Source organism: Nestor notabilis, unplaced genomic scaffold (genome assembly GCF_000696875.1).
Source record: "Nestor notabilis isolate BGI_N333 unplaced genomic scaffold, ASM69687v1 scaffold2052, whole genome shotgun sequence".
Lineage (NCBI taxonomy): Eukaryota > Metazoa > Chordata > Aves > Psittaciformes > Psittacidae > Nestor > Nestor notabilis.
This window is the reverse complement of record NW_009919465.1, coordinates 1-14,393: the sequence shown is the minus strand read 5'-3', so window position 1 is coordinate 14,393 and position 14,393 is coordinate 1.

The following is a 14,393-nucleotide window of genomic DNA, read 5'->3' as shown; positions in this document are numbered from 1 at the left end:
AAATTAATATGTAATACAGAAAAAAAAAAAAAAAAAAAAAAAAAAAAAGATGCAAGTGTCCTTTGCGCTCTTTAGCACAAGAACAACTTTCCAATAAACTGCTGTTAAAGGTGCGCATAATGTGATATATTCTAGATGTGTATTAAGTGGGCACTGCACTCTGGTGCTTCTTATGCTCTACTGGTGGATAGCAACAATGAGAAGTTTGGTGAAAAAATTCTCAAAATATTTTCTGCTACTAAACACTTTATCACATGAAAAGATCCTCAACATATATTATTAAGCATATTTTATTATTTGGCATATTAACTGCAGCAGTCTGATTCCTTTGACCAGTCAGGCTCATAAAGGATTCCAGAAAGACCTGTATCAACATGTGTCACTGCAACACCCTTCAGCTAATCTGGAAGAAAAAAAAACAAACAACAATCAATGAGGCACCAGATGCTAGCATAGACAGCTGACGTACAGACAGTGGCCCTTTATTCAGAACAGAAGACATTAACAGGACAGGAAAAGGGGATGTGATATCTAGAAGCATATGGAGATATGATATGCTGGAATCAATCTTCAGATGAGATACACAGTTTCAAATACTACCTGCTACACAGTTGTAGAAAGACTGCCCCAGCACACCAGAGCAAAGTCCGAGGACATATGAGCAGGAAAGACTCTAAGAGAGTTGTTTTTTTTTTTAATTTGCCTATGTGTCATTTGGATCTTTTTCCTCTGGCTGAGGAGGTAAAAACTGAAGAAACTGAGCCCTAACTGTGAGGAGAAAAAGATGAGGAAGGAACCTGTGCAATCTGTTCCTTCACTGGAGCGTGCCATAAGGTTGCAGAAAACACCCAAATACAAGTTTTCAGGAGTAGAGTTTTAAGGCAATTCTACCACCCCAGTTGAAGCCAGCAAGCAATATATAACTGTTCCTTACAACCTCCAGTGAGCAAGAAAGCAAGCTAACAGTGAGGAGGTACGCTCTTGGGAAGCTCTCATTTCATCTGGATCAAGGCAGCATGTCGAGGCCAGTTCTGTAAACAATACCGAGTCACTAGGTTTGTGTGACAACACCCATGTGTAAGTTACCCAAGAGAGGCCTTCTCTTCTCTGTACATGCTGCTTTCTTAATGCTTCCCCAAGCCACCATCCCCTAGCATTAGTTTCTATAGAACAAACACAATCAGTATCAAGCTACACTGGTACCACAGTGTCTTGCAGACCATAATATGGACCACAAATACCCAAAGTTAATTTAAAAGGTGTTCTATCAATAAAATGAGTCATGTGAAGAAAGCTTGCTCTCACTGAACTTGGAGCTTCAGCAACAACGATAACAGTTGCATATAAATCCATGGAAGTTTAGTTATTTCACACAGATAAAGATCTATCTGCAGAATTAGCAAGGGTTTTTAAAATAGTTGGAAAAGTATGTATGTATGTATACAAAAAAAAGATGGATCATATATCTTAAAAATACATTTTTAAAAAATTGTAATTACTTTGTATTTCATTATTTCAATTTAATGATCTTAATTAATTAAAATTATTTTTAAATTTATTTGGGTTTTGCTCACTTGTCAAAACCAGGAATGAAGGCTAAGGACCTAGGTCTCCTCCTGGGAGGGGGAGATATCTCCCTCCTGTGCACCATGGCTGCTACCTGGTCTTCTGCACAGTCCTCCCAGATCCTCTGGAAATGATAGTAACTGAGGATTGGAGCAACACAAGAAGGGAATCAATTTCCTTCCATCTTACTCACTGACGCTTATTGCTGTACAGACAGCATTCTTGCTGAACCTGAACTGCTAGACAGGGAATTGATGCTTTACTGCACAGCCCTTGGGCAGAAGAATTGTTTCCACCTCTAAAACTAGGCAGAACTGCATTTAAGCATGCACTCTGTCAACGATTGCTGTCTTGTGGCTCAATAGCGCAGAAATTACAGACAAGCTCTGTGAGAGTGGTGAGGCACTGCAGCAGGTTGCCCAAAGAAATCGTAAATGCTCCATCCCTGGCAGTGTTCAAGGCCAGTTTGGACAGAGCCTTGGGTGACATGGTCTAGTGGAAGGTGTCCCTACCCATGGCAAGGGGGTTGGAACCAGACCATCTTAAGGTCCTTTCCAACCCTAACTATTCTGTGAGTCTGTCTGAAAGTACAGACAAGCTCAGACTGAAAATAGTTAACAGGACCTCTCTACTTAGGAATTAATTAGATTTGGTTGGTTTAGGATCCACATAATTGAGAAAGTAAGGGCACACTCAGGCCAAATCACTTTTGGCAGAGTCTTTCCTCAGTACTACGTCACACCCTGATTTTGCAATCTATATCCACTGCTGCCAAACAGAGAGTAATGCTTCATTTAATCCACACCCTTGTATAATTTGGCTGAGAGTACTTCCTTTAGCCTAAAGGCACAGCAATAATTACCCTAACATACACCAATTTCAAGTAAATATAAATGGTGTTCTTTTGATAAAGATTTTGGAATCTTCAAAGATTGCTGTTATTGTGCTCTGTATTTAGTGTAATTTTTAGTGAAATATTTTAATTAACCTGCCTAGAAGAAACATGAAAAAGAAATACAATAAAGGAACATGTGTATCTTTGATCTCAGTATAAACAATTCTAGCAAGTTTAACTAGAAAATACAAACTCTTCTGACATTTATAACATCTTATCAATCAGATAGAGGAAAGTGGATAACCAACCTTTTAAAAGAGGACTAGACTGTCATTAATGTTAATGGTTTTGCCTCTATGTCTTTACTATTCTCTTGGAATATTTTTGTGGTTAGAAGAATCTATTTATACAGTTTTTATTTTCAAATTAAAAAATAATTTTTACTATTCATTTTATAGATGTAAACATTCAGCTCTTCTATCTTAAAACAAGGTCCTGTATTTGTGCCTTGAGCAAAAACTCTGACACTGGTGTTGGTGGCCACAGAGGTCTGAGGAAGTTTTCCCCTGCAGAATCAATCACAGAAGCTGCCTGTAAACTACAGTGGGGGTACACCTGTGTCTTGGTACTCTTAATTTTTATTTACTGCCAAAGTCACCTGCAAGTTGAGAACAGAGATGGCTCTAGTGACTGAACTGAAGGAGTAAGATCAGGGAAGTACATGCAAAGTATGGCTGCGAATGACAACCGAGTCTTCATATTCTATTTTCATTGAAGAAACTAAGACAGAGTTTCTTCATTTAAATGGTATTACAAAATAGCTTATAAAAGACCCAGAAAGGCAGAAAAAAATTATCCTGTGATAAATATTTTTATTGTTTTGAAAGAAAATTAACTTTCAGAAAAATATTTTTAAGTTGGTCTTTTTTGTACTTCTGTTATAAGCAAATAATAATAAAAAAGTTTTCTTTTCTTTCCCCCTTCACTCTTGTATCTTTCCCCTAAGTAAAAATGAGAGATGCAAATATCTTAAAATGAATGATCATTTTCCCCAGGGGAGTTCCCATTCAAATTAGCACACAGACATATATATATATATGTATGTATGTATGTATGTTACATATATATATGTCTGTGTGTATATATATAAAATTAGATCTTATGTTCTTCTGCTTTTGGTAAAAATATTTTTACCTAATTTCAGTGTAGTTATGTGGGTTCACACTTGCTGAAGATCTGATCTGTGGTGTAGCTGGTACTCTGTCTCTAGTCAGTTCTCTTACTCTCTTTTAAAAGCTAAAGAGAAAAGCTGGTAATTGGATCTAAAACTTAACTCATAATCATAATTTCTGCGACTACGCAGTGTTTTATAGTTAAAATAAAGCCTTGTAATGATTGTAAAGGTATTATCTTTGGTCAATAGGAAAAAATTAAAACCCAGAATAATAGACTAAAAAAAATAGAGATTAAAATAAACCAAATTTATTTACTTAAAAAGTGTTAATCTTCTGCACTTTCTCATAACAGTTTTCAAATGCTATTGTTATCCAAATAGGGAGAGCGTTTAAGTAATTCAGTTTCCAAAAGGAGGAAAACATACCTACTTCAGCCAATCAGAGATAGAAGCAATTGAGTTCTACAAATTACAACAAAATGTGATTTTGCTTCTTTTTGACTCTGCAAAGTTGCAATAAGACGCTTGTTATAATAATAAAACCCAATTCCTATTTCTATGTTTAGAAGTGCAAAAGAAAACTGTCTGCAACATTTTTAATTTTTTAGAGCCACTGTCCCATTAAAATAATTAAATGAAAAGGCCACATTTAAAAAAATTCCATCCCCACAACAAAGTTAAAAGAATTTTCTTGAAAAATTTTAAAAGGTTAAATTTCTGAAAAATGTGTCAGGCAGGATCAGTTCTTCAAATATATGACAGAGCAGGAAAATAGTAAACTGCATAAAAACATCGAAACATAACTGAAAAGTGAGAGACAACTATTGGGCATGTATTTCTTCCATCTTAATGCACATTCACTCTTTTCAAACACATGAAAATCTACTATAAGCAGATTGTAGCTTGCAGGAAGCTAAACATTTTGCAAGCACTTCTTATGTATTCTTAGACCACTTTCTATTTTGGCAGCACCTTTACAGGACATACTAATAGTGTTCTGTATTTCTATACAGTTCAAGACTTTAAGAAAACTGGTAGTAGAGTAGTAAACAAAGGTACTTTCACCCCAGACTGCCTGATCACATTGAGGCCAGTACAACTAACCCATAGGGAAGAGGAAACATTAATTTCTCCCTCTATAGTAGTAAGGATAAATAGGAAAAGATAAACATACCAGACCTCCAGGGAAAAAAAATCTCAAACTACTAAACCCTACTAAACAGGCCTCATGATGTCACTTATTTTTTTAATATCGGGGGGGGGGGGAAGCCCAGCAGACTCACAGATACTAATGAAACTGAGAGACTGCTTCTGTGAGATCATTAAACATCTACGTTCTTTTTGTAAGCATTCTTATATATAAAGTAAGGAAAATTAGTTTCCATCATCACCTATTCCTCCTAGCAGCTACTGTTACTTTCAAAACACTTTGAAGTAATAGTGTGGGTACTGACCCACTATTAGGTACGTATTTGGTACTTTTCACCACAATATACTACTGTCCCAATTTTAAGAAGGTGTGGGGCTAAAAAGAAATATCTTGGAGTGACTTAGACATTATAGCAAATTGCTGCACCATTTCCATAGCTCTGATCTGTGCAGCCCTGCAGGCTTAATTGCTTTCCCCATTACAGCAAATCTAAATGAAGCTGTTGGGTGAGCTAATGAGGCAACACACTTTACAGTTTAACAGGGAACTCATATACCAAAATTGAGAGTTCTTATGTTTATATTCTCCACATGAAGTCTTTTACACACAAGCATTTTTTCTTACTAAAAAAAAAAAAAAAAAAAAAAGAAAGGAAAAAAAAAGAAAAATGAACAGGAAGAGATTTAACTTCTACTTTAAAATTTTACAGAATACAGTATTTACAGTAATATGTTAGTATTGAAAAAGTATTCAGTGATGTGTGTGCCATTCCGTTTGCCTGCATGGACTGGATGCCAGTAAACAGATTTCTTGAGCTGGTGCTCCTACTGGCACTGCCACTAAACAAAACTGATCCCCCAAGGTCAGCATTATCTAACTTCAACACAACAGGGTGAGAAAGCTGACGATGTTGCTGGCTGTACTACATGCTTTCTCTTAGTTGTCATCTTTGAAAATGCCAGCAACCTGTATCCAAACACAGCCAGAGATATACTACAAATACTGTATTTCATGTTATACTTGGACTACGTAGTACACAATCATGCCACCTTCAATATACGCTCAGTAATCTTTTTAAATATATCTCCAAGATATCTTAATACTATTTATTTTCAAACTAGAAAACTAAGCTATTCTAATAGTTAAAACTAATTAAATTGTTCATTTAATGTTTTCAATGAAAGTCTGCACAAGCCTTTTTTCCCTTATCAGTTGCTTAGTAAGAGATGAAAAGAATAAGGCCATATTGATCTAGCTTTCTACACACATTCTTCCTTCAGAAGCAGATAATTATGTCAAAAGCAGGACAAATACTCCCAAAACAAATAAAAATTAAAGTCCTCCTGGACTGTAGTAGTACTGAAAACAGATAGGATGTTGGGTATGAGATGCATAAAAAGCATGAGATAGAGGAAAAATGTAATTAATGATACCAAAATACATTTAGGTTGCAACTTTTGGCACTGTTTCTGTAGTATCTCTAAAAAAAAAAAAAAAAAAAAAATGAAAATTTTGCTACTTGATTACCTCCTTTTCTGTTTCTAAAGAAAGAATCAAAATAGTATTTTAAGAGCATTTAGTTGCTCCATAAATGTTTTTGATACCTTTGATACAGAAACCTATTTCACTGTTTGCTTGAGATTGAAAAAAGAAGTTTTAAATAATCTATCAAATATAACACAGAATGTAAATACAAAGTCAGTTTTGATAATCTCTTCAGAGAGTGAGAAGAGTGCTTTTGAAGTTTCCACTTTACATAGGTGGAAAACACCTTTGACTGTCAGTTGTGTTAAGGGAGAGAAAATTTCTAATTGTTCTCAACCCTGCCAAAGCAATGTGTTTTTTGGTTTTGAGATTTTTTTAAAGAAACAAGAACCATCACGTTTCTACCACATACGTAATTAATTTTTAAGAGCAAGTTTAATTAACCGGTTTTATTGAAGTCAAAATTTAGTGAAAAGATCTGTGCAGTTTTTATACTCCAGCTTCAATCTCCCACATAGTTAACAATTAGGGTCACTGCTCATTACAATTACTTGAAACCTAAAACTTGCTTTAGAAAACATGTCCTGAACACAGTGGGAGTTACTGAAGAGTCATTGTTGAATAAAGCCTAAAAATGCATGCCATTTCTTTGATAGCATGTCACAGATCTGCAAAACAGTGTCTGAGAGTATAGGAAAGGTGATTTCACTGCCCAAAGATGCTCACGATCTTAAGGAGGGAAGGCAAACAAAACCAGAGGGGATTTTAATGTATCTCAGAAAATGGGTAATTGAAAGCTAGAGTTTTTGCTACTTCCTTAGTGGTTTAAAAACTAACAACTAGGAAATCAATTATCCTGGAAGAAGGTACAAAGATGAGAACATGGTAAGAAAAAGATAGGAATGTCTAATATAAATTCCTGGATGATTCTACAATGCAGTGCTGCAGAGTAGACTACAGGATGAGTATGATAAAATCAGCACTGAAGCATGAGCATAAACAGAACTGTACAGGACAAGGAAGATAAAACCTCAACTCTGACTATCAAAGATGGGTCTGAGACAAATTTTAAGTACAAGACAGAGAAATCTGAGTGAGAAATAGGACTGGCCATAAGACTTCCTGAATCCAAATTACAAAGGTAAAACTCAAAGGAGATGATTTTGTCCAAAGACACGTCTGTCAAACTTTACAAATGATTGAAAGTTATCAGCACAGCTGCAGCTTTACTGAGGCAGACACAAAACACCTGATCTGGCAAAATGAGTTAGACACTCAAAAAACTCCAACTGACAGGCTATCAGGATGGAGAGGAAAAAAACCTAAGTTCCATGCCTTCCTCTCAAATTTAAATTAATTTTGTTACATTTTAAGAAATCTGTCTACTGAAGTGTTTCATACATAACACATAGGAAACAATCCATATCTTATACCTGCTTTTGTTAATTACTATTTGTCAAAATTAATTGATTTTTCTTAGTAATTCTAACCATACTCTTGACAAAACTTTCCATCTGTTGCACAGCACTCTATATCATTGACTGGAAAATAATAGATGGTAACCTTGATTTAACAAGCCTTTCAACAGTGTCTTCCACAACATTCTCACAGACAAACTGATGAAGTATGGACTGTGTAAACAGACAGTGCAGCAGACTGCACTGAAAATAGGCTGAACTGCAGAGATCATAGGTTTGTAACCATTCACATGAAATCTAACTGGAGATCAGTCATTAGTGGTGCACTCCAGTAGCTGATACAGTTTTACATCTCCATTAATGACCTGGATGATGGGACCAAGTGCACCCTCAGTGAGTTTGCAGACAACAAAGAACTGGGAGGAGTGGCTGATATATTTACCAGACAGACATGCTGCCATTCAGAGAGACGTTGACAGGCTGCAAAAATGGGCCAACAAGAACCTTATGGAGTTCAACATAGACAAATGCAAAGTCCTGCATTTGGGGAGCGATAATCCCATAAACCAACGCAGGATGAAATACACAAAATACTACTTAAACAGAATATAAAGATTCAGCACCTTTCCCAAGCACAGACTGTTCTTTGTGTGAGATCAGTAAAGATCATAGTATCATCAAAGTGGAAAGGCACCTGTGGAAACTATGTAGCACAACCCTTGTGATTACAGCAGGTTAACCTAGAGCAGGGAGCTCAGGACCACACCTAGTTGGGTTTTGAATATCTCCAAGAATGCTATAGAGCAGGTGACAGGTTTGTCAAAAGCATACGTATCAGAAGTCTCACAATCACAGGCCCCAACTCTCACAGAGGTTTTAACCACCTCAGTATCTGCTGGCGAGTCAAAAACACAGGCTAAAAGCAATTCAGACTTCTGGAATGTACCAAGGATTTTTTGATGCAGATGCTAGACAGGCTGACTAGGGGGGCCTGCACCCCTAAGCATGCTAATAATGAATAAGACAGAACTGATTGGAGACAAAAGCAGTCCTGCCTTATTGACTGTGTGATAACTGATCTCGAGGGAAGTCAGGAAGATAAATACCAGAACAATGACTGGGCTATCATGAAAGTCTACATACATCTGAAAGTACGCACCTGAAGAAAAGCCAAAACTTACTGTATGTCTGAGAGTATACAGAACCCATCTGTTAAAATGAACAGGCGTGTTTAAAAAGCATAGTAGTGAATAATACTTTTATTTGAAGAAGCACTAAATACACAGCAAAAGGTGACAGCAAAATGTGAGAATGAGAAGACTGAATAACTGCCAACATAACCCCCAGGAATATGTAACCATTTGCCAGACAAAAATGAAGGATCTCTGTATTACAGGCAGTTAACAATGTAACATCCCAATACTGTAGGTACAGAAAAGCATATATATATCGTGTATAGGAAACAAACACAGAAAAGAAAGGTTTTGTGCTTCAAACAATCCATAAATGAATGCATTTGCTTAAGTACAGATCTACCATTCGAAAGTAAAATTAAACTGGCAGTTAGGAGCTATGAACACGAGCATCTATCTTTGTAACTTTTATACCCAACAAGAAAAGACGAAATAGATGAGTAAATCTTACTCGTATGTTTCATTGAGAACAACTTTATCACTCTAGAACAACTCGGAAGGCCACAAAATGATAGAGAATTAATTTAGGATTTTAGAAGATCTTCTTACAGAAAAGTCTATTTCAGTTATAGTCCACTAGCATTTTTTGGTCTTTTTCCCCCCCCAAAAAACCTTCCTTTTCTCATTGCTTTCACTGACTGTTGAAAGACCATTAAAACTACTTCCCTTGCATAAATAATAACCTGTACCTGTGGATCATCTCAAAGTATCAGTCAGTTTTGGAAATTACTACATTGGGAGTGCACGTGAATAGCTGTAAAGTATTTCTATATTTGTTCATGCTATTTAAGAAGACTCCATCAACACACTTTTCTGTGCTTCTGCATAAAGTAAAATTCAAGACAATAAAATGCGCTGGTTTGAGCAATATTAGGTATAGCTATTTAAACCAACTTAAAATATTTGTTAATGTTCTTTGAAGGGTTAGTCCACTTATTTTAAATATTCACAATATGTAGGACAGCATACGTATTCTACTGTTCCTGTAAGATTTACACACTTTGAAAATGATAAGCATCTGTTGTATGACAGATGATTATTATCATGGCTCTAAGCTTTTATATTAAGGTAGAAAATGGCAAACCAGAAGTTAATTGATGTATGACCATTTGCATTGTGAATTAGTGACTGAGAGCAATTCTGAGAGTAGTAGTCAATTCCATGCTAAGGACCCTTTCCCCTGCCTCTCAGAAAAAGTAATCATAACTTGATTTGTGAAGAAAATTATCTGCCTTTAGGAGATAATTCTATATAATTATAGAGACTATTTCTATCTTTACTATCTACGTTTTAAATCTCAGACTATTCCTATCTTTACTATCTACATTTTAAATCTCTATTACCTGTTTTTTAGTTCATTATATATTCCATCCTCCCCCTGGACTTGTTTTCCCTCTCAAGAACACAAAAAACCCCCAATGCTTCAAAACCAGGGTTTCAATTTTCTGTCTGATTCTACATGTATCCCCTCAAAAGAGAAAAAGGCATGAAATTATCAATTTTATTAATAAATATTGTGATTAGCAATGCATTCAGTACTATTAGCAAAGTAAGTAACATAAAAATGCATAATTTTATTGCTTACCTTTTTCTCAAAATCTTTGAATACAAGATCTCTTTAGAAACAAGCCCCTAAACATAGATTAAACACAACTGCAAACAGACTACTGAGTATTATGGTTCTTAAGTAAACTGCTTTTCTTATTACTGCTTTCTTACATCAGTACATATGCTTTTAAAAATACGATTTTACTGTTTTCATAGGTCTGTGTTTAAGATACTTTAGTGAGTATTAAAATACCAAAATATTAAATTAAGAAAAGCTGGCAATCTGATACTTTTCTAGGAACTTAAGAGTGCTAATAAATAAATAAGTGTACAGCTTAAAGAAAAAAAAAAAGCCATTAAAAGGGAACATATGTATTGGACCTTATCACACTACACATTACAAACAGTATCACATATAACAACCAGGACACTCCCTGAAAGAAAGCAAAATTTACAAAGGCAGAAAAAAATCCTCATGGAAGTTATTACCTATTCTCTATACAGAGTGAAGAAATAAATTAACTTACCACTTTTAGCAGTGAAAGAATACAGAGGATTCAGTGGAGTGCTCAAAGTGCCAGGCAGTCTTAGTTTGGAGTGTGGTGACAGTGATGATGGCGCAGGAAGCGAGAGATTTGTGCTCGCCTGTAATAGGAAAGACAAATCAGAAAGTGAAGTGTAATTTCCTGGGTTACTTACTGATGCAACAGCTTGAAGAGAAATATTTGCTTACTGTAAGTAACTATTAAATTCCAGTTTCAATGGGGGAGTTTGTTTGGTTTTGTTTATTTTTAGAATATTTGGAGACACCACTTGGTAAAATTACTGATACAGCTATAAACTGAATTAGGTATTTACATACAGACATACTCTAAAGCAGTGCAAACAATGGAACAGAATTGTTTGAACTGGCATCTCATTGCATCTTCCTGTATAAAAATAAAATTATATTTATGTATGGTTATAGAATCATAAATGTAAAATAACTTTTCATTTTTGAGTACTCAAAGGATACTACATCTACAAAGAGATTACTCAAAATCAGAATGAGAGGGAAAAAAATACAATCTTAAACCAGTCCTAACACAAAGCCAATTTCTGCAAATCAATAAAGCATATTTAGACCAAAACACCAGACATTTCCTTTATGTAAGCTACAGAAAAAACATCTGCTATCCTAATTTCCATAGCAAAAAAGATAATGTAGTTAGAATGTGGTTTGATACGGAGTGTCTTGATATACATGGAGCTATCACAAATCAAAAACCTTTCCAAAACTTTACTCTTGACATATTATTATCTACTACAGCCTATGTAAAACACAACAATCTCAGGGTTTTTCTTAATCCAATTGAGAATTTTACTGTTTATTAAACGTATTTTCACTGCCTCAGTAACGCAGCTGAAGGGGAGGGAAAATAGGCCTTAAATAAAACATTTAAGCAAATATTCAAGCAAAATAGATTAATATGTTCAAATTTTTGAGTTATCTACATAAAACAACATAATTCTTGACGATTTCAAAAGTCAAGCCTAGAATTCAACCTAGCATAAATGCATATGGTCACTAAACCCAACTAAAAGCCCACACTCAGTGGAGCACTTCCTTTGGCCTCAGTAAACTCTAGATCAGGCCCTTCAACTTTAGTTGTGGGCCAAAACAGAACACTGACATTTTGCAGGTTTTCAATCTACTGCCTTGTAAATTCTATTTAAAGAAACAAGACAGCTAAACCAAGGTGAATCCATGGATTGTTTCCAGAAGTTATATAATTTCTATATACTACCATTTCTGTCATTTAATAAATATTAAACAATTCAACAGGTTTCAATAATGCATAATATTTGGAATTGGCAGGTGTATTGGGATGCAGGTAATATAGCACTAAAACTGTGTTGAGTAACTTGACTGGGCTGTAGAGGATATTTGCCACCATCTCCTCTGTATTACTACATCAGACGTTCATCTTAATGTACCTGTTCTTTGTGTAGTAATATGAAATTAATTCTACTGAAAGAAGTAAAAACTGTATTTTACTAGTACTCCCTCAGCAACTGTATGCAATTATAACAACTATGTTCCAAAACTGACCAGAAATAAAAACAAGATGGAAAATGAGACCATTGAACATGATTAACAAAAATCATTAAACCAACTAGATTTTACTAAAGGGTACAAATTCAACAGAATGTTAATAAACAGTAGTTGTAAAATATAAACAGAATAGAGGCCTGTTTTTCTGAACTGCAAAATAAATCTGCTTTTCTTACATTTACATACGCAAGTAACTAAATTGCAATAATCTAATGTTTTCTCTGATCCATGCAAATACAGTGTAAAGTCATAAACTTATATGTTTAATCAAAGACATAAAAAGAATCTGTTCTGCTAACGTGTCAAGCTCAGCTTTGCAGCATCTCATCTTTTACATACTGTTAGCTCTAGGGAGAGCCCTTCTGCAGTAAGACAGATGAGAAGATCACCCCCCTGCATGAATTTCTTACTGAGTGCACGCTATACCATCAATGGTACAAACGTATGTTTTCCAGTAAAGCATACTCATGGAATTATCTTTCAAATTTGCTACCAAAAAGTTGGGTTCAGACCCTACCAGGGAATAAGGACAGGTTGAATATATCAGACGTTGGAAATCAAACCAAACACAGCAGAGCAAACTATTCAGAACTAACACTTTCACAGACACTTCCCTGGTTCAACCTGGGGGGAAAAACAAACTATCAGGAGAAATTTCTTGACTGTGGTGTTTGAATGAATAAGAGATGTAGAATTCTGTATATAAATTATTCCTGTACAGTGTTTAATTCACTTCTCTTTATTTATCTGCTGTATTACCCAAATACTCTCATTATAAGTTCCAAATAGCATGCTTTGAAATCAAATGTAATAGGCATATGCATTAGAAGACTGAATGTATGGTCCTGAACATTTAAGAAAATCAGCCTTTTGAAAAAGCAAAGTAAGTTCTATCTCACAGCCCCTCTTCTCCAAGTCCTTAACAACAAGATGAAAAAACATTTTAATATCCCTTTCTTATAAAAAGGGAAGTTTTAAATTTAAGCAGTCTTACAGGAGTGATTAATTCCTCCACTTAATGTCAGTGAAGATTAGCACAGGTGAGCTACTCAAGACTGCCCATCCAAAGTAAATGCAAAATCAGAGTTTTAATGACCTTTCTGCAACCAGCTCTTAAGTATTAGTTAAATTTCTAAAAGGCCCAAAGTGGAAAAGAACCAACGACATTATAACACAAGAAGGAACGGCTCGGCTAATAAGTGAGGACTAATGATTCAGCAGAACTGTTTCCAGTTGAAGTACACTGTCCTATGAAGAGTAATTAATTCTCCTACAACAGACATAAGACTACCTACAGAACAGAATGAAGCAATCATTTTTTTTTAAATGCATGCTGTGGGAAGGCATTGCTAAATACCTTTACAACGAGTGAAGTTGGCTAAGAGATAGTCAATCTATTTATTTTTCACAACAGGCTCTGCTTGCTTCATACACAAACCACAGCTTTATCAAAGACACAGTTTACTACTATCCTAAATTGCATAAAACTCAGTTATAACATTCATGCAGCTTTTGTAGAAAAAAAGGATACCTACATAATGTTTGCCAAGTTTAAACAAAGCTGATTTGCATTTTTTTTTTGTTAGGGCAGCTCTATGCAAATGACGTAAATCTACATTTTCACTGGAACTAGTTTTCACATTAGAAGTGAATTGCATGAGACAAAAACCAGAATACTGCAAGACTTGACAAGCTGACAATAACAATTTTTCTTTTTTTCCAGAGAATGTAATTTTATGACCTTTGCAATCAATATAATCAGCATGTCCATATATACTTGCAAGTCACATCAAGTTGGCCAGCTCTACACTACTACCTCTTACGCTTTTAGTTTTAGGCTTCTCTTTTGAAACTTTAGACCTCTAGGGCACTGTTTTTAAAGACAGTTTAAAAATATTGAATTGGGTGCGCCCTCAGCAAGTTTGCCGA